The following is a 22,607-nucleotide window of genomic DNA, read 5'->3' as shown; positions in this document are numbered from 1 at the left end:
TTATGAGGCAAAAATATTGTTATAAAGGAAGCATACAAATGCAATTAAATATAGTTTATTAGTTATTTTATTTTATTTATGTGGGACTTTTGTTTTAGAAGCATGACATAATGAAAAATGTTGTAATAAATTTAAGTGAAAATATTCAATAATTACGACTTACTAGATGATGAAAATAATAATTTTAAATAATACAAGCGGAAAATTATGAAAAGGTCTCACGCCTCATCTTTTTTACCTTACCTTACTTACCTTACACTTTACACCTTTTAAATACAACAATGGCCCCGCGTAAAATGTGTTTGCGGAAAGTTTTTTTTTTTGCAATGATAAAATGTTTAGAAGGACGCCTCTATAAATCATTCACTTTGTGCGATTTATTTTTAGCTACAAAAGTTAGGTAATTCTCGGTAAATGATGAAATATTTAATTACTAATGTATAATTTTGCAATTCATTTGCATTGTAATAGTCTAAAAATACTTTTATAGTCCAAAATATAAATAAAGATTTTTACAGAAAAAAATAAAACGATTTCTACCGAAGTTTATTGACGGGTTCCGTTGTCTTTCTCCGAAACTGATCAGATATTTACGTCACGAAACATAGAAAAAAACAAAGAATCACGAACAATATACGGATGGTTATTTGACTCTTCAATTACTTTTTTTTCTCAATCCCTCTTTATAATACTAATTTAATAACTATAATCTGACATTTTAATGGATCTATGATATGTAAAAATCAATAGGCCTATTGTTAATATACTGACAATTATATTAAACACAAGTTGTTCTCCGCAGTTTCAAGCAAAGAGGTAGCATATGTCCTATCTTGGAGTTCAAGTTTGCTTCATACCAAATTTCATCAAATTCAGTTCAGTCGAGAAAGAGCGACAGATGGATAGACAGAGCTACTTTCACATTTATATTATTAATAATATATATCATTTATAGTAAAGACATAATAATGAGTCTTATTAAATAAGTAAATAATGATAATTAATAATGTTATATCAACTTCTAGAAAGGATCTAATATGTTTATAGTTATAATTTATTTTTATTGCATAAATTTCTTCTTTATTAAATCTTACATACAAAGGTTATCTGGAAGAGATCACTCTCATACTGTATTATTATATTTTTTTATCAATATTTCTGATATATACAATTTATATTATATTTTGTAATTGCAAAAAGTGGAAATAAATGTATTATTTAGGTTTTTGACATAATGTTTTTAATGTTCAAAGTGCTATTGAAACGGACGTGGGTGTTACGACGCCTACGCTTTTCAGCGAATTGTGACGTTCGCGCGTCGAACGGTATACTATTTAAATATATAAGAATATTTAAATACAATGATTCATATTGATTTATATTCTATTTGTAGATTATAATTGTAGTTATTACATACAGTAAAATGAGTCTTTTATGATCTTACATATCGGTTTATAACGAAACTAACGACTTGCCCCGGATTCGCACGGCTGCAATGCTGATACTAAATATACTACAGAATGTTTTACAATGTGCACATTTTTCAATATTTTAGTTTTGCAGTCATTATCTATTATATTGTGAATGTACTATATATATAAACCTTCCCCTTGAATCAATCTATCTATCAAAAAGACCGCTTTCAAATTACATTGTGAAATTTTAAAGATCTAACCATAAATAGGGACAGCGGTAAGCGACTTTGTTTTACTATGTAATGATGATGATATCTAGGTTATAAATTAAGTTTTGTTGTTCAGCTCTATATTTATTGAATAGTAAATAGTGTAGGTAGTACCTTTATGTCTATATAGATGTACAAAGTGAGAGGTACGAGTACTAAAAACGTATTGAAAGTAATTGATCGATGTATTCAAATGAGATTGACATAATATAAACAACAATCAAAAACTGCATATTCAATTATGTAATTATTAGAATGTCGATCAATGCAAATAAAATATGTTAATTATCTAGTTAGAATTATATTTAACAATAACATAGTACTTATGTCTGTTGACGTTTAATCTAATATTGTAACACTATTATAATATAGGCATTACACAAGACCAAGCCAAGGACTAGGGCATTCGATAACTTACCTAACACATGTATCTCTATAGTCTAGTACGTATTAAGTGTTTTTATATACGACTTCGCGACTAACCATTATTGTATGATATAACCGAACGATGTCCTGTTAATATTATTATTATTAATGCGAAAGTTTGTGAGGATGGGTGTATGTATGTTACTTGTTGAAGAAACAAATTACAGTAATATAGGTTATATATCAAAATAACACATAAGACTGTTATTTATAATGATTTTATATAATCTGGTCATAATATAAAGATACATATTATGTACCTGTATGAAGTCGGGGCGGTTCGCTAGTATATAATAAAATACGTTATTCTTTGAAAATGTCCTAAATTATATATGATGACCTCCATGGTCGAGTGGTGTGTACACCGGTTTTCATGGGTACGCCACTCTGAGGTCCCGGGTTCGATTCCCGGCCGAGTCAATATAGTTAGTTTTCTATGTTGTCTTGGGTCTGGGTGTATGTGGTACCGTCGTTACTTCTGATTTCCATAACACAAGTGCTTCAGCTACTTACATTGGGATCAGAGTAATGTATGTGATGTTATCTCATATTTATTTATTTATTTATTTATATTCATTCATTCGTATGTTCTTATTTGAAATAAGGTTTTATATCGTAAAACCTTTTTTAAATCGAATATAAGTGTTTATGAAAAACAATTTTTTATAATATTATATCCGTGAAGATTTATAATCTTTACGAAGTCGAGTCTTTTGTTCCACAGTGATTCGTTCCGCATTGGCGGAAAAATATTTTTTTGGCGTTAACTCTGGTTGAGACAGGTCAGTTAATGGAATTCGTTTTATGTGGGCGTCACCAAAATAAAAATGAGTTGACATATTCTTTAATGTTATAGAAAATAAATCTCGTTTCAATCATTATATATATATATATATATATATATATATATATATATATATATTTTACGTCATTTTAATACACGGGGTATTACTATCAAATGTAATATTATCCTTATTCGATATATTTATTTAGTATAAGCGCTCTTCACTTATTGCAGTTATTTTATTAATAATTACTATATGTTAAAACATATTCGAAATTAAAATTTTAATATTTGTTTTTTTTTTTTAAGTATAAGGAGTTTTTTCTACATCTTTGTATATATATATATGTCATGGTATAATATTTTTTCACGTAAATAGAAATTCATTTTTTGATCTTCAAACACTTTTATTTCTTATTAGAACTAAATGACAAGCTAGAGTAGGTCGACGTGTCGTTAAATATGACGAGGGAGAAGTTTTGAAACTACAACCTTGTCTAAGAGTACGTGTAGATTTGCGCTGTGACTGTAAGTAGACTGTAAACAACTAAACGCCTGCGTCTGGTTGATACAAGTCATTTGAATGGGTTTTAACTAATTGATAAAGATTATATACAACTATTTCACACTAAATCGTGTTATATAGATGTGTGTGTGTGCTATACACCAACTTGTTCCTGTAATAATATGTAGTTAATATATTATAATAAGATAATTTAATAAGTAACGCGATTCAATACAAGCAGCCTGTCTTAATAGAAACAATTAATTCTTGAATGAACACAATTATTAATATACGTTCAAATCAACGCACCTTCACTGGAATATTTACGAGGTTTACGTAATATCAATAATCGTATCATATCTTATTTGCTTCGTTAGTCTTTGTTTGATAACTTTGATACTAGTTCGCAAACAAATTCAGCCGCATCATTTCTTCACCTTTCATGAACACCTGTTTTCCCCGCTCTCCTCAAGCCGCGTGACCTTGCGGGGGGAGCTGGGTAAAAGCGCCCACGCTAACATAATAGGCACACCATTTTGAACCTTATTCTCGTGAACCGAAGATTCATTCGTGGGTGGAGATTTAAATGGCCAGGATACTTGTGCACATAACAGATTGAAATTCGATTATGTTCGTATATCTACAGGAAGATGATATCGCTTGTTTACTGTATCTGGTCGATACAAAGTAATCCATTAGTTTAGTTATATGCGTTTCAGATTGGTCACCTTTGTTCATCGCTTAGTGGTTTCCTATTGATATACTGATTAAATTTGTGATTTTAACCAAATTATAAAATCTAACGTAACAGGTTTAATTTGTATATTTTAATATGATTTCAATAAAAACCGCTCTTTGTAGCGAGTATATTTTGCTTCAAGGTTTCGGAGTGACCTGCGAATTAACAAAGAAAATTCAACATTACATTTTTAAATTAAAGCCTTTGACTAACACTTTCCCGATCCACTTATCGTATAAATAAAATTTATTTCATTTAAAAATTAGTGAAGACCGTTCATAAATTACAAAAAAGAAACATTTTCAAAAGATTCATATTCAAACTTGTCGTCACAATCAATATTAATTTTTTACTTGACAAAGAACAATTTAACGATGTAAATTGTTGTATACTGAAATTTAGTTTTAATATTGCCGAGAGGGAAATATATGTAAGGGAGGTTATAGTGCATTTGCAAGCCGAGATTGCACGTGTAACTGCCTCCCACTCTCCACCTCCACCCACGCATAAATCCCAATGTAAGGGCGAATGAGAGGGAAATCTAATAACGACTAACAGTACACGGAAATCCGGAAAATATGATTTGATATTCCTCAATAAGTCTTTATAGTTTGAATAATTAATAACAAAACTTTAGTGTTTTATAATGTTGTCAATTAAGTACTAAATTACGCCAATGCATTTAGTTAATTCTTCATAAGTTATTCCATAAAGTTCTCGCTAAAGCTACAGTGAGAATGTAGCAGAACATTTGAACCTAACAATTTGTAAAATTACCGGGAATATGTGACGATAGTGGAAAATTATATTACACTGGTAATCGACTCAATGAGGCGAGTCGGGTGTCAAAGAAAAAGTGTAATCATAGAAAATATAGGTTGGAAATTACGGTAGCTGATACTTATGCCATAACGACTTTTTGTCCATGAATATTGCATAAGAATCGGACAAGCACAAGCACCATTTATGGTTTTAAATGCTTAAGTGGTATTTACAATTTCTTTCCTTTCTACATACTATAAAACAAATCGCGTTCCACAACACGCTCTGATCTTTGAAAGTGTGTAATGGATTTTAATGCGGTTTTCAGGAATAAACATAGTGAGTAAAGGTTTAAGTTAATAAATAACATCCAAAATATTATAATTAATAAAAAAAGTAATAGTAAAAAAAATAACAGAAGAGTGATCAGCTATTTTTAATGATATAGGGCATATATTAATGTGTTCGTGTAATTATTGAACTTTTGCTAAATGTTTGCTTTTTTATATTAGTATCTGTTTTTTTTTTTTAAATTAGTAATGCGCTCTGCAATGCAGGATGTGGTAAGGTGAACTGGAATCCATATATTATTTGTAAGAGTTACGTTTGTTATAACGTATGCTTTTGAAAAATATTTGTCTTATACGTATTTATTGAATATCGGTATGGAGTAAATTTAATCTCAAAGGTAGGAACCGTTATGCCTAATACTTGACAACTAAGCCCTAAGAAGACGTGAGGTAGTTTATTAAGGTAGTATAAATAAATATAAATTGTTTTATAGTTTAATTAAACAGTTAATCATCTGATATCAGTTCATTATTAATGACCGTTACAAGAACAGAAAACAGATAATGAATGATAATTTTATTAAATATATGATCTCCTTTCCTGTAAACCTTGATATGGAATAAAATATTAAGAGCACATTTTGCCCAATCAGTAGTGAAAGTTATATTGACTTTGGACCAACTCGATTTTAAGAATAATACCTACAATAGTATTGAAGGTAAATTTAATTATTTTCCAAAAATTGCGATTATTTAATTCTTATATGGAAGTGGTTTTTTTTGTAAATCAAAAATTATATTGAATTAATGACAAAGTATCACCCTTTTAAGAGTCAAGAGAAATACGAATCGCCTAGGTCAATAAGACTTCAAACATTTCATATAATTTTCATCAACAAGATTTTGCCTTTTTAAGCTCGAATGATAGTAGATAACTAAGATAACATATCAATATATATTTTTACATGTTTAGATTAAACGAAGTTTTTAATGGTTATATGTACTCATACTATGTATACAGGTCGGTAGTATACTTTTTCTAGGTGCATGTTATATATATTACATAGGTTATGTTGGGATTCGAGAAGCTGACGTAAGCAGGTCACCATTACCTGTGACACCACACCACATACAGTCAGGTGGTCTATTTGATCGTGAATATTCTTAAATATATGAAACTTCAAATAACAACTCAGTCAATCACCACTTCAAACGTTTTTATAAGTCTTAGATACTACATATTTTGATAAAGTCGAGTAGTATATAGCACACTATTACTACGTACTTTATGTAATAAATAGATTAAATATAACTTATAAGAAATAATGTAAATAATACCGTCCATCACGAGTAACAAAATAAACGTGACCATTTCATTAACAATGTTTATGTTATTAGTTTAATATTTTTTATCTCGTTCACACCTTTTTAAGGAAAATATTTACACATGCTGTGAAAATATTTAGTCAGTTGAAAATTCTGTACAGAATTAACACGTGGTTTCTAAACGTAATAAACTTATATAATATTATTTCGCGACGAAATTATTAAACACATTAAACTAGTTGACTCATATGCTATCCTTATATTCTTTATATTTAAAGTATATAATTAAGCTTTATTGATTTGTGTCATTTTGTCTCTACGTAGCGCGTGCTGAGTTGCTTGGCAACGCGTCACTGAAGCAAGATGGCGCGGGTGACGTCAGACCAAGGGACGAGGGGCGGAGGTACAAGGTCTTGCGGCCAAGCGTGTCACTTCCCAATGAAAAAGAGGCCTGAGACCCGAAAGAGGGCTGTCCTTGGAACGATCTTGCGGAAGGTAAAAGTATAAAGCAATTCTTTTTGTTTGATACGTGAAAACAGAAAAAATCACCGCCGTGCCGTCTACTATAAGGTTTACGATCGCGTGACAGGTGGAAATGACATCAGCGGTCCTCTCAGTTTGTTTGGCTTTTGAGTGCCATCGCACAGCCGTTTGACCTATGTCAAGTTCAGTGAAAGCGAAACTTGTTAGGTTCTCAATATTCTCGTGTCAGATTCTGTAATAATGGCCAACATACGCATATATTTCAAGTATTGGCTTCGAATTATTTCAATTGCGCAAAAAATATCACACGAGGTCCTAATTAAGACATAATCCTCTTAATATTTTTATTTATGAGTGTATAAGGATTCACAGTTAATGAAACATAACGAACAATTGTTTTACGCAGAAATGAACCAAGTGACCGAGTGTCGCCTGTTGGCCATTAGAGCGATGAGTCGATGACAATTGTACATGACGTCACCCACGCACACATGCACTTCCCCGCGCGTATACACTGATAAGGAAACCGCAAGTGTGTGTATACAAACACAAGTGTGGGTTTGAAAGATTACATTCGCCGTTTGTTGTTGAGATCCTAATGTTTTTAATTGGTCGTGTAGCATATTCATTATAACATCGAAACTTAATGTTTTATTTTTCTTCGTAATGTTTTTTGTATTGTTCAAACGCTTTACGTACTCGTATAATATGTATATTTCCACGAAACCCTTTGTCCTTGATATTATAATGTTTTGTTAAACAGAACTGAAGGGCAAGGCAAGCTATGGAATAGTTATGACCAGTCATAGTAAATACATTATTCTCAGAAAAATGACATGCAGCAAAATATTATATTATTAATTATTATTTATTCTTAAATATAATAAACCGCAATAAGCAATATTCAGTATCGCTGTTTGGTGGTAGGTGGTAGATACCAAGAAGTCAAGCTCGTACAGAGCCCAACCACTAACATACTTATCTTTTTTTATACTGTAACGTTTTATATACGATTTTTGTACGATTATTTGCGAACTGCGACTAACCGATAATCTATACCTAGGTATATTTGTTTATACGAGTATTAAATGATCTTACTTAATTACCATTTACTTGTCCTTAACATATCTATTTGTTATTATAGAACTTATAGTAATTTATCATCACACCGCAAAAAAAATCAGACATTACATTAGTCAACAAGGGATGAGAAACACCGAAATTAATGATTAAAAAACGAAAGTAATGATAAGTAGATATCAGATAAAATAAATTAAAAGATAGATTTAAGCAATATACTGCAAGGAAATACATAGTATACGTGTAACGCATTAAAAAATGAGTAGAGAGAAGGGGGAGATATGACGGCGGTATTACGTCTAAGAGAGAGTTATGCCGTTTGCTGGCGCGGCCTATAAGTGCTTCTCATCCCTATAAAATGAATTTGACAGGTATTTAGGCACTATCGAGTGTGGTGTATCCTGTTGGTCTAATTAGTAGCTCTTAAAAAAAATCTCCATAGCCGACTGTCTTAATGTTGCGTTAATGTTTTCTATTTATATATAAACCTACTTCCTGCTAACGATTCTACATTATTATGCAAGCTGGTAGATATACTTATGCTAAAAAAAATACATTAAGTCGTATAAATTATGCATATCTAATTTTAAACAAACCTTGTTCTTGATAAATGTATTAAAACTAGGACATTATCTAATAACGATCTATCAACATTTTTATAGTAATTATGAAAGTGGTCAGATATACTTAACAGCAGTGGCCTTGTTTTAGAATCTGAATATTATTTATAATAGAAGTAATTTTTAATAAAAGACGACATATATATTCATATTAAGTAATTACCGTACGCCTATATTATAAAAAAAGATTAAATCTTAGGCTTTTATTTTTATGACTTGCAATTAAAAATAAAAAAGATTTATTTCGACATTCGAATGCTCATTCGATATTTGCGTACACTTTTTTTTTTAAATAATATTCTAATTCTGCACAGATAACTTATAACTGTTATCGACTTATTTAAAATCGTGTGTAATCGAAATTGTAAATCAAAGGACTGTTACGATCGAAAACGTATATTTAAATACATATAGCTATATAATACGTGTATATATTATGTTAGTGTTATTGGCTATTAGCTTCATTCGTTGTCTCATGTACTGGTTTGTATCGCACGTAGAATATGTAATCAGGTCTGGATGGCTTTGAACTTGTTAATTGAACCTTTTCAATGTTCTCTTGTGTATTGTGTAAAGACATTTGTTAATACCGTGCGGTTTTATTGGCTTTGTGATATATATCATATTAACTGATTGGATTTTTTAAATTAAACTATTTTTAATACAGCGTACATCATTTGTTGAACTCTACATTTTAAAGCCATTTCATTAGTGTATTTTACAATTAAGAGGTGCATAAATACAATTTTTGAGTATTTTCAGTGTACTAATAACTATAGTGACAAATGAAATAATAATTGTCTTTGATGTCAATAGGTCGTTGACCTGTCTCGATAGATAAAACGTAAAGATTTAACTTAAAATATTACGTATGGTAGGTACGTTTAATTTAACTTTAGTCGTTACATAAACATGTACTTACTCGTACATCTACTTCTTTAAAAGCAGGATGTATTTGTCAGATCTATAGAGCATCGTAATAGTATTCATAATTTGCCAAACGATTTGATATCTTATCGTCAAGGAATAACATCGAGAGTTGAACGGTACAACAGTGTACTCCCATTGTAACTGATAAGGTGTTAGGTCAGACCTTTGTCGAGATTACAATGTCGATTCGAAATTTTCAAACTCTGGTGTCTCTTATGATGCTAATAACAAAAGATGGCGCCTGATTTGATATTATCAGGCGGCGTGGGGATGTTATTCCTCGGTGATACTTACGTTACTGACTTGGAGTAATTTATTTTTAAATGCACTCGACCACAATAATATTTTTTGTATCATTTATACGAAGAAAACTCCAAGAAGAGCCGCCTACAACAGACTGGAATTGCTTTCTTGTACCTTTTTAAGTGGGTACTTTGAGATGCCGTTTCAACGAGCAAATTCGAAGCATGTAACTATAAATTAATGTAACATTAAAAGACATAAAAAATACAATTAATGCTATAATTTTGAAGTATTTTCGATTAACGAACATTTCATTTCTGAATATATTTCTCCAGCGATGTGTTTATGTGTAACATCTTATTAGAATTCTGGAGGCGCTGTAGCTTATGAGACTTTGAACACTTCTACGAATTTACAATTCAATCCAAACACAATCATAATATATGTTGTCGTGTAAGCGAGTGCGAAATCAAACATGCCAAGATCGCTCTTTCTTCAGATCCCGTGATGTCGTAACAGGCATTTGTTTACGGGGCACGGGCACCCGTCTGACCCGAAACACGAAACTGTGTCAAGCAGTTTATTCAATCTGCCGCTTGTGAGACTCTCATCTAGATTACAAGCGAAAAAAAGACCTATATTCAAGATGATAAAGTGCCATTTTCCAGAATGTGACTCATGGGGAACGTTTCTACTTCTTTGGTTAGTTTCTGCCCTTGAATGTGGAACTAACGATGTGTTTAAGTAAAAGTGAAGAAAGTTTGTATTTTTTTATCCAATTAATGTTATTGCGTTTGACAGTTTTTGAAAAAATATTGTTACTTATGGGAGAAATACAATTAAAAATAAATACGAGGAGAAGTCACTCATTCTATCACGAATATATGTATAAATTTATACATATTATTAAGTGTGAATTTTAAGAGAATTACATCCATACTTATTTTTTAGGATTCAAGCAGCAACTTTCTCTGCGTCAGGCTGTATACTAATGAAGTCTTGAGGCTTCACATGTAATATGTAACAGAATTACAAAATTACAGATACTAAAACATCATGCAACAATTTATTCATACTAATATTACAAATGCGAAAGTAGCTCTTTCTGCATGTTCCATTTAACGACTGGGCAAAAGAACTGATTGTAATGATTTTTTTGTAAGAAGTAAATTTAAGCTCCTAGAAAGGACATGAGCTAATGCATTTAATCCTGTTTAATTCTAGGAATATAAATCCTCCCTCGAGGAGCATCTATTACAGTATATTTGACTTGCCAGTATAAAAACATGTATACGGGGATGAAGATAGGCGTGCTTGGAGTTTTATAAGTTTCACGTAAAGCCGTTGTTCAGCCACTAAGTAATAAGAATAAGACTATGGAAATAAACACGTCCGTGTTTAAATTTCTGTTTTTTCTATCCTAGTTTGCTAGAATGCTTAACAATCCATCCAATTTATTAATTTTAAAAATTGCTATAAAACATATACGAGAAAATATATCATTTTTGTAACTATAAAGACGTGTGTTACTAATGGTATGTTATATTAGAAATTCGGTTATTCAAACCAGAATTTAATACGTTAGTAGATTTCACCATTAGATAGGTTTGCCCTAATAAGTGGCAAAATCATGGATTAATCTTAACGCTTCGGTAACGAAACTCGTCGCAAATCCAGTGTACGTGGCATCCACTCTTGGAAACGGATTACCGTGTCCCATCAACCGTGATATACGTAGATAGCATACGTCACCATCGAACAGTCTGTCAATGTTTATTGAGCGTTTCATTGAAATTAACAGAATATTTACCTGCAAAAACATTATTCATGACTAATTACATTATTAGATAGTTATATAACTCCATTTTTTCCTACTTTTTATATCTATTTTAAATAAAGTGAATTTAATTACTTCTCACATATAATCTACTGATAAATAAATTTAATATGTAAATATTAAAGATTGCATAGAATATATATTTACATTCTATTTATTTGAGACTGCAGACACAGTTAATAAATGTTAGTTAAAATACTTACATAATATGTGTTTAAAATTATATCAATATTTTCTAATTTAAATTAGATAAAAATAGAATATTTTGCATATTATAAGTCATTCTAAATGATTGCCTAATTAAAGTTTTTAATTACATAAAATAAAGAGGAGAAAAGTTGCATAACAAGATGCATTTTAATAAAATAAAATCAAGTAAAAGCGAACGCACCGCACGCCGACATGCTGGCAACATTGAACGCGCGAAAAAAAGCAAATGGCCGCCGCCAAGGTCGTAAGAAGCTGTCCTAGTCACGGAGGGCATTTACATTTTTTTATAATCGCTTCAGGAGTTTTGCAAAACAGGCTTGTTTTTAAATTAATGCCTCATTTCTCAACAGAATCGTTTTATATCGTTTTGGGTCCATTGCATCTTCACCGTACAAACGATTATTGGTAGTGCCACAATCTAGTTAACTAGTTAATGGTTTTATGTTATTTTATCATATTCATAGATGAAGTCCAGTTTGGACTTATTGCTTGTAATGTGGTCATGTCAGTCTGAGCTTCGGTCATAGGTTTAAGCGGAATTACATATGCTTTCAAGAAATATGTATAGTATACGAGTCGATAAGGCAACAGGAGATCTTTAAAAGTCGCACACATACACACAAATACACACACATAATATGAAGTATGTGAAAATTATTAATGAGATTGAAAAAAAAAACTGTTACTTAGTCCACGCATAGTATGGAAATTTTTATTACTTTAACGCGCCTGTCGCATATAACATTTACAATGGTCAAAAGTGTAAAACAGTTGTTTTTTTTTAATATTTATAGACTTTAAAATTTTTATAAATTTAAAAATTTAGTAAAACGGAACCAATATTCCACGAAATATATGCTAGATAGAGAAAAAACTAAGTACATGTGTTAATAAATTTTGGATGTAGATTTTAATATTGTATCAATTCAAAGTTGGAAATATACGGATAATAGGAACTAAAATAATTTGGTACAGTCCAATGTATCTGCTGATAGAACCGATAAATAGAGTTGGATATTAGAATTATTCAATAGTGATTAAACCCCACTTGTTTTCATGTTTGTGTGCCAAATTACACAACGTACAAAAGTAATTTTATTACGTGTTGTAGTCTTTTATCTATATATTTAGATATACTATACAAGATGATTTTTGTTTGTAATTAAGTATCCAAATTTATTAGAATATCAATATCAAATATCATTAAGATAGTTTATTGATAAAATTGTTTATTTTATACAGATATCTCAAAATAAAAAAAAAAAACATAATATTTATGGGGTAATAAAAGATAAAAAAAGTTCGAAAACGAAATATAACGATAAAATCGAGACGGCACTATCTACTATCGATATTACGAGTTGCCTTGCAAAACCAGAATCATTGTGGACCCGTTTGAGAAAAAAGTTAAAAACCTTCGTGCACTACGCGACGATCGCATGGGAACGGAACGCATCTTCTGAAACAGTTTTGTATAGCAATTTTGGACCCTGCATCGATGCATTACAGAATATTTTACTTGCCAGTATAAAAAAAAAATGTTGGCCATTCCGTAAACGGTCACCCGCACCTGCCACTAGACACAGCTAGATGTTCTAGAACAGGATGGTGGAACTGACATGCGTTTTTAGTATATAGCAGTGTATTGACAATGGATAATGTCTTCGTAGACAGCGAAACTGAATTCTGTGTCGGAAATTCTATGCCTCGTTTAATTAGAGTTGTCTATGTGAGATATCATCTGATCGTACGCGGATGAAATGTTTGAAATTAATACTTAATCAACTAGAAACTCCGCTTAAAAGATTTTAACAAATATTTCTCTGCCTTTTTTTTAATTCTTTTATGTTATGAACAGATTTAGGCATTTTAGGAAACAACGAACAGACAAGATTTTTTTCGATGCACTATTAGAATAGGTGTTGTTAGTGATAAATGAAGAAGTCTTGATTAATAAATTATAAATTGAATTGGTGAATAATAACATATAAGATGCCACAGAGTGGTACTGGGATTAGGCCTTTGACAAATTTTATAGAACGCAATATATACCATCATATGATGTAAATTCTAAAATATATTTTTTCTACCATTTACGTGCCTGTTTAATATTAGTCCAACTGTATATGTAAATAAAAAAAAAACTTGTTTTATAAATAAAGCTTTTATTTAGAAAAATGAATTTGTTTGTGCCACAGATTCATTTAATATCATAAAAATATTTAAATTTATACTTCTCTATTGTCAAAAACTAATAAATAAAATGTATAATCAATGTGTTTATTTAAATAATCCGAAATTAGAAAATAAACTGGTAAATAGTTTGAATTGTACATTTTTATGTATTACGTATCTATTTTTACTAATTTATTTTTATTTATTCAGTATGTGACATTATACAACTATAGATTAAAAACTTTTAAAATAAATCGTTAAAATTCGTATGTATATCTTATCTTGCGAATTTATCTAAGAGTTTTGCTTTGTAGAGTTATTCTATAAGAACAAATTCTCACCGCAAAACACAACCGTGGTATGTGATAATGATTATAACATATAAATAAGATATACAATGGCGTTCACGCTCAATGTACTTTATAGTAAACATTTATTCGAGAAAAACTAATACCATTTTTGTAATGTGTCACAGCATACTCGTAATAGTTTTTATATATAAATCAATACAAATAGAATAAAATATACATATGTAAAGTATGTAGTAAGTAATTTACTTGTAATCCTTACTGTGTGTACAGTTTTAAAATGCTTTTACCTATATATACATACATTTAACTGTAAATTAAAAACTACCCGTCAAAACAATATCACGTAAATAAATGTTCAAGCACTGGCTTATGTCTCTTCTTACATATAATGTTTATAACATAACGTTAAAGTTAGCTAGAAAACAGAAATCCGCATATAAAACATGTGTATATACAGACATTCCGAGATTAATAGATAAAATCCAGATCGTCTATAAAGATTTGCTCTTATATCTTAAGAGACTCTGTCGAGGCGAGTAAAAATATTATACTTAATAGCTGCTTTTACTGTGTCACTTAATTGCTTCAGACCGGTCCGAGTTCTCTTGGTAGCAATGACTTGAAATTACTACCCGTGGCGATGCATCTGCACTGCGCCTGATTAACTAAACGCCTAGGATCAAAATGTTGAAAAACTAGCAAGGAAAGCAACGCTCGGAAGATACTCGGTTCTTTATAAGCTAGATCGTTGACGACATTGAAATATTATGTGAAAAACCATACCATTAATAACAGAATGCTGTTAATTTGTTTACATTTTTTAAATGGCCTAATTGGAAAACAATTATGTTGTTTATACCCTATTATTTGAAATTACGATGAACTTATACTTATTTAAAAAAATAAATTTCATTAGAACGTCAAAACTACAAAGTTGAAATGAGCCTTTTAATTTTCTGAAACTTATTTAATTTAATAGTTTATTATAAAAAGGTTTAATATCAGATTATTTGTATGGATTTTAAATAGTTACCTATTCTTTTAGATACATATTAAAATTATCCTTTAAATTATTGTGGATAGGTATAAAATTATCTACATGTTATCAACATTATCTAGTATAATTTAGTTAATTTGATTAAGTGAATCATAAATATATCAATTAAAAATTATATTAGTATTTCGATTTGAGATGATTTTGTTTTGTCATTGTTTGATAGATTATTAACACATCGTGTACTGATATAAAATTTTGTTTACTATGTGCGTCTGGTAACTATGAAATCTATCTATCTCTATAAAAAGATCGCTTTTTCTTTTGAACCCGATCATGCGAAGACCGCTGAATATGTTGACATGAATTTTATACCATTACATTCAGCGTGTTTCAGAGGTTTTTGGGTGAACATTACCAATATAATTCGACATATAACGTTGCCTCGACAACGAGTGGCCGGGTCTGCCTGTTTCATAATATATACATAAGCGTACATTAAACCTATATATGTATATATATATGAATTTCTAATAAGTGCTTCATCAAATGTGATATACATTTTAGTAAAGTATAATTATACGAAATATATATATATATATATATATATATATATTATTACAAACATAAGTAAATGTTTTGATTCTTTTAAAACACTTTTGAGTTTTTGTATGTTTAAAGCAACAATATTATTGATTATTAATATGCAATTATCATTATCCTTGAAAGTACATAAACGATTCTCATTTTTAATATACTTTTTAAGATACCTTTATATAAACAGATAATTAAGCGTAAAAAATATCATAAAGTGAATGTTGTATGACAGTTGTATCAGAGTATCGGTTACAACCTACAACTATTTCATATAAAATGTAATTGTAAAATAATTGTATTCGGATAATAATTAATATATACATATGTTATGTACGGGAATTTGCATGTACCTTTAAAGGATGCTTCATATATAATAAATATGTTATTTCAAGGATATATAATACATTTTTTTATCCATACGAGCGACACATTCTTCTGTCTGAAGATTCGTATGTATGTACGCTACAGTCCCACAAAAAAATAATTGAATATTTTTTATTTTGTGAATAGACTAAATTGAAATGTCAAGACGCATTCTTAAAAAAAATTAGTACAATACATTCATAAGATACAAAAAAGTTAACTAGATTGAATCAATAAGTGCCTACTATACAATTCAAGTCCGCGTAGACTGACAGCGAGAACGCTAACAGCTTTTCCTTATTAATAAAGATTTTTCTCGGTAATAAAGTCTGTATTCCACAGTGACACACCGATACGCTACGTACTTACATAGTTACGTTTTTTATTAGCTTTACGAGCTCACACACGGCCGATTAACGATAATTTGCGACTCCTGTAGTGTAACTACTATGTGTCTATGTATCTTTAATTTATCGCTGTACTAGTGACCCGCCCCGGCTTCGCACGGGTGCACTACTGATACTAAATATACTAAAGATTTTGTTTATTTCCGGCATCACATTAGAAGCTTCTAAAATTCTAAGTTTATTTTCTATATTGTCCATATAATAAAATATACAAAAATCTTCCTCTCGAATCATTCTATTTATTAAGAAAAAGCACATCAAAATCTGTTGTGTAATTTTTAAAGATCTTAGCATACATAGGAACAAATAGCGTTAAGCGTCTACATAATGTACATAGCGTGGTGCTGTTTTCAAGACATCAGGTTAGAAGTGAATCAGGCCAGTTGAGAATAAGTATTAGAAAAAGTTTTTTCGATAAACGTTAGTATCTGGATTACAAGGAACCTTAGATATCACGAGTAGAGCTATGTATGTATATTATAGATGTAGTAACTAATAAAATAAACACAAACCCAATGATTATGTCATTAAACTATTTGCGTTATTGAAGAAATATATAAAGTTATACATTGGAGTCAATAACGTGACAAATGCAAATCCTACAAAGATTCTTGAACGATTATTTCTTTTATTTACAAAATCCATGGCCGTAGCTAGGCTACCTGCCTTCAAAGGTATTTCCTCGGCTGTGGAATGAGATCATCATAATCTGCGACAGCCTTCAGACCTACCGGTCTAACATTTTAATGAGGTCTATTGTGAATTAAGTAAACATTACGCATATACGGAACGATATAGTGTTGACATTATATTTATTCGAAATCATTATTTTTATAAAATTAGCTGTTTTAATATTATAAGGAATATATTAATTGAGTTTGTGCGTGCTATTAACAGCATACATTCATAAAATATTTAAATGATGATGTCAGAAACAGGACCGCTTGTATTTTAAGCGTTTAATTAAAGTAACTTTAAAGAATAGAGAAAACATTATTTTTTAAATAAAATACGAATAAAAACAATTCACTTGTTTTTAGACAAATAACTACAGTTAGTGTTTTTTTTTTAATTCAAAATTTTGTTGTTATTTTAATGTATAAACAACCTTGTAGTGGATGAGGCATTTGATTCAACAGTTAACGGTTACACATAAGGGCATTGTTCCTACACATAAAAACACAGACTGTGTGACGTCAGCTATACACAAAGTAAAACAAGACATCGCCTATGCCTATTACGAAATGGCGCCAAAACTACTTTTACGAGGTTAAAATTAACAACATAATCCAAAGCATTAATAAATCAAATAATTCATAAATAAAAAAATATAAAACATTTGTTACAGAAGTTTTATATTGAGTTGATTATATAAAAGTGATTTTCAATTATAGTGTAGTTTTTAATTATACTTATTCTACAGATTAAAAAGATGAAAGATATGAATTTTTTATTACTTTATTAAAAAAAAAACATTACTTTTTACTCTACTTAAATATTTAAAATAAGAATCCTGTATATTTTATAAAGCAGCAATTGTTTGTTGTTGAAGAAATATTGTGTTATGCCTAAAATATGTTCACTATTTTGATTCAATTATATCATGCTTTTATAAAATACCTGTTAATATTGTCGAAGAAAATGTTTGCTCAGCACTCGAGAAGCATTAGGACAACATACCTGGAAGAAAGGAAAAACGATTAAACTATATAGGAAATAAACTTGTTACGGTGTTAGAATAAAAAAAGCATTTCAACAGGAAATATAAAACGCTGATAGAAATATTGAATTAAACTTAAGATCATTAACGTATCTATTCAGTGATTAAAAAATAAAAGATTTTTCCGATCCATATTCAAATTATCTTCGTCAACAAATGAATAATTATTAATGAAATAAATACTAAAATTGTGCAACGTGGTCTTTATGCTGTCAGCTTGCATTATTACTTTATAAAGATTATGTTTAAGCATTTTAATAAGTGTTGCGTTTATGATTACTGATATTAATGGGCATTCTATTAATCGTATAAATAATTTGTCTAAAATTGTATTCGTATTTTAATACTTTTAACAAGCTAATCTAAAAATCGGTTTGATGATTCGTATTTGTTTAAGTTATAGTAATTATAGTCATATAGATCAATCAAAATACTTCATAAATAAAAAATGCAACCATAGAGTATTTATTTCCTCTTATTGTTTAAAATAAAAGGCCTTTAAGCAAGGCTTTACTAAAAAAGGAAAAATATCTTTCTCCCACTAAATATACACTATTTATAGAAAAATTAAACCGGAACTCAATTTATGTAGCTAAAATAACATTTATTTAAATGGAAACAAGCTTTTTAATAATGATAATTGAGAATTGATCGAAAACAGACCTTCAAAAAGAAAAGAATAAAAAAAATATTTAGAGGCCGAATATAAAAAAGCAACATCGAAGGCTATTATTTAAAAAATAATTAAATTGTAATGGAAATTCAACGTGACATTATAAAGACATCTAACGAACTGGTCGAAATAAAAAAAATTGCCGTCAACAAACAAAAACAAACGATACAAACATGGCGTCGTAACGTCAGACCACTATCGGTCTCCGTCGCGTTATCACTAGCGCGTAGACGATCCATTTTTAGAAATATTAATTCAGTAATAACTGTTGTACAGTAAACTATTTTTAGTACGGCCTAGGCTAAAAATACTCGGTCGCCGCGACCAGTGACGCTTACTTGATAATACTAATGTTACTCATGTTATGTTAGTGTCGTTGACTTGTTGCAGTTTATTGGGCTTGCTTGCGATTGACATTCACAGAATATCGCCGGGGTTATCGCCACTGTTTACAAAGCGTAGGCTCTTTTATACTTGTAATGAACAATTTTTTATCATTTATCACTCAATTAAAATTACGCGTAAAATAATAATAAACGGAATATTCTTAAAATTGTAACGTCTCAAGGCTCTAAATATTTGTTTGCGAAATAAAAGATACGAAGGCAGAGATATAATTATTGGAACATTAATTTCGACATTTGACTACATATTAGTACATTAATTCACGGGTTATGTAACCATTCGGCTACGAGACGTGCTCGGTCGAGCCACAAGGCCGACCTGTCGACATTGACCGTGAAGTTACGACATAGTATAAAAAAAAATACTTAACAATATTTCCGCAATACTAGTCGTTTTAACAATTTTTCCACTAAGTAATGAAGAGCTCGACACTAAGAGAATGGATTTAGATTTATCGTAATATTGTCTTTTAATTAGTAGTTACAATACATATAATGAATCGAGTAAAATTAATTCTCTAAAAGTATTAATAGTTATTGACCTTTTCTAAAGAGTCATCGAATTCGGAACATTTTTGTTTTTAAAGTATTTACTACAAGATCAGCTTTAAAGCGAGGCTAAATTAATATACATAAGCATTTTTATTTATGATATATGAATAACTATTATTATAATTTATTACAAATTATAGTAAGTCGTCTCGAATTATTTAACTTTTTAAATACATAAAATCGCTTGAAACGTAGGAGATATAATAAATTATTTGTTAGATTATATGTGACATTAAAATACAATCATTATGCAGAAATAATCGTAAGAAAAACAAGTGACGCGAGATAATTCGTTCAGAGAAGTAAATAAGCGGCATTGAAAGTAGAAATGAGAACATTTGTTTTAAATTACTTGTAGATATGTTGTGAAAAATTGCTTTACAGATATGGATACGCACTTGGTGGTAGGGCTTTGTACAAGCCCGTCTGGGCAGGTACCACCCACTCATCAGATATTCTACCGCCAAACAACAGTACTTAGTGTTGTTGTGTTCCGGTTTGAAAGGTGACTGAGCCAGTGTAACTATAGGCACAAGGGACATAACATCTTGAATCTCAAGGTTGGTGTCGCATTGGCGATGAAAGGAATGGTCCATGTTTCTTACAGCGCCATTGTCTACGGGTGATGGTAACTTACCATCAGGTGGTCCATATGCTCGTTCGTCAACCAAAAGCATAAAGAAAATATTAATAACCTTATCAAACGCACATAATATTTAACGTATTTGTTAAATTATTTCAACAGTCTTAGGTTTCTTACAATGGTTTAATGCAAAATAAGAATCATTAAGCAGTCGACAATTTAGTAGGATACTAGACAATTTATTAGATAAGATTTAAATTATTATATTTGATGTTTTTGTAACAAAAACGTAATTAAGTATACGAGTTTTATTATGTATTAAATTAATTAGGTATGAAATATATATTATCACGGAATAATTTGAATACAATGAATAACATTCCTATGTCAGCTAAATTATAATTACTCAACCCCACTTTAGTACAAAATACGCTACGCAAGTAGTACTGAATAATTAAAATTATGAATAGAAAAAAAAAGTGTAATCGTCACTTGATATTACTTGAAAACTACCAATTCGTAATGTAGATTATCCAGATAAATTATGTATGTAATTGTGTAATTAATTTTTTTATGCAATTTAAATATAGGTATACAGTTATAAAAATTATATAGATTGATTCTATATTAACCCATATACATATGTAGGTATTGCTTGTGGTGCGAAGCAACTTGGTCCTTTATATTAGTTAGAAAACGAATACTTACAACGATCAATCTCAGAAGTATTTCTTACAACTTTATACAGCACTTACTTTTATAATAAATAAAAGCCAGAGAATATTCTGGTTAAAAGTTCTGATATAGTCTTGCATAACGTATAAAACTGTATTAAAAAAAACTTGATAAAGATACTAGTTTTTCAGTAATAAGTTTGTCAATTAAATATATGTATATATCAATGTAAGTGTGCTCGATATCTTTCGATTATCTTCAATAATCACGCGATTTTTTAATTTATTTATTTACCTACAACCGGAACTTTAAAAAATAAAAAGTTGAAACGATAATTCGTGCCCTAAATGTTTAATGAAATCTGAAAGGCTGTCAAACCTGTATACCGACACCATCGGTGTTATATGTAACAAAGAAATCGAAATTCGACAAAGAATTCGATCGTGAAATGTCTGAAACAGATGTGTGGTATTTATACAAACATTTATTATAACATTAACTCAAATGATTATTATTAATTAATTCGAATGAGTTGGTTTTTTTTTATTTTTATATAATTATACAAGTATAATACTGAGGATGCGTTTTAAAATAAAAAAATAATAATGTACAATTATAATATATACAATTAAAATTACTTTTTATTTTCTATTTTTATAGTTATTTTGAAATAACACTATTCATAATTATAATTTGCACTGTGCCTTCTTATATAATGTCTCTGGTCAGTGTGATAGTTTTTGTAAATGATTTGTTCAAGTTGGCCTACAGTTTGCTTGTTATGCTATGTCGTATTCGCAGTAGCCTTGGACAACAACCAACAACCTCCTTTCTTGATAGTGTTTGTGTGAAATCACGAAAACGAAATGCAACAAATATTGTAATGCGACTAAATGTCATTTATTAAAGAGGATATCCTTTAAACTGTATTTATAAAAAAATTACATACAAATTTGCATATTAATGCTCTAAAATAGAATAGGATTATTTAAGTAATATTTTATAGAAGTTTTATGTAATTTTATTAATTACGAACTAATATTTGATATATTGGTAGGTATTTATTTTTGTTTAAACTCTTTTTTTTAAATGTAAGTTTGAGATTTCTTTAATTTTGAAAAGTACGTACCAGTTTTAATTCCATGGTTATATATGGCTTTTTTGATTTTATATTGTGTCACGTTCTTTACTTTTACAATTACGCAAACGTACCTCTGTCGCTAGTTATTTTTTT

The 22,607-nt window shown here is 29.7% G+C and overlaps 1 protein-coding gene across 4 annotated transcripts in view; it reads right to left on the bottom strand.

Moving 5' to 3' along the window:
- The window catches only part of LOC124534428 (myocyte-specific enhancer factor 2), a 50,563-nt gene that overhangs the window by 14,320 nt on the left and 13,636 nt on the right, over positions 1-22,607 (bottom strand). Inside the window, exon 1 of one of the 4 annotated variants that reach the window (XM_047110312.1) lies at positions 18,387-18,405. The exons of the other annotated variants lie outside the window; for them this stretch is intronic. The gene's annotated coding sequence lies outside the window, so the exon portion shown is untranslated. Of the gene's footprint in view, positions 1-18,386; positions 18,406-22,607 lie in introns of those variants that run through there. 4 annotated transcript variants of the gene reach the window in all.

Source organism: Vanessa cardui, chromosome 1, assembly GCF_905220365.1.
Source record: "Vanessa cardui chromosome 1, ilVanCard2.1, whole genome shotgun sequence".
Lineage (NCBI taxonomy): Eukaryota > Metazoa > Arthropoda > Insecta > Lepidoptera > Nymphalidae > Vanessa > Vanessa cardui.
Note: the sequence above shows the minus strand (reverse complement) of the source record. Positions and strands in the feature narration are given on the sequence as shown.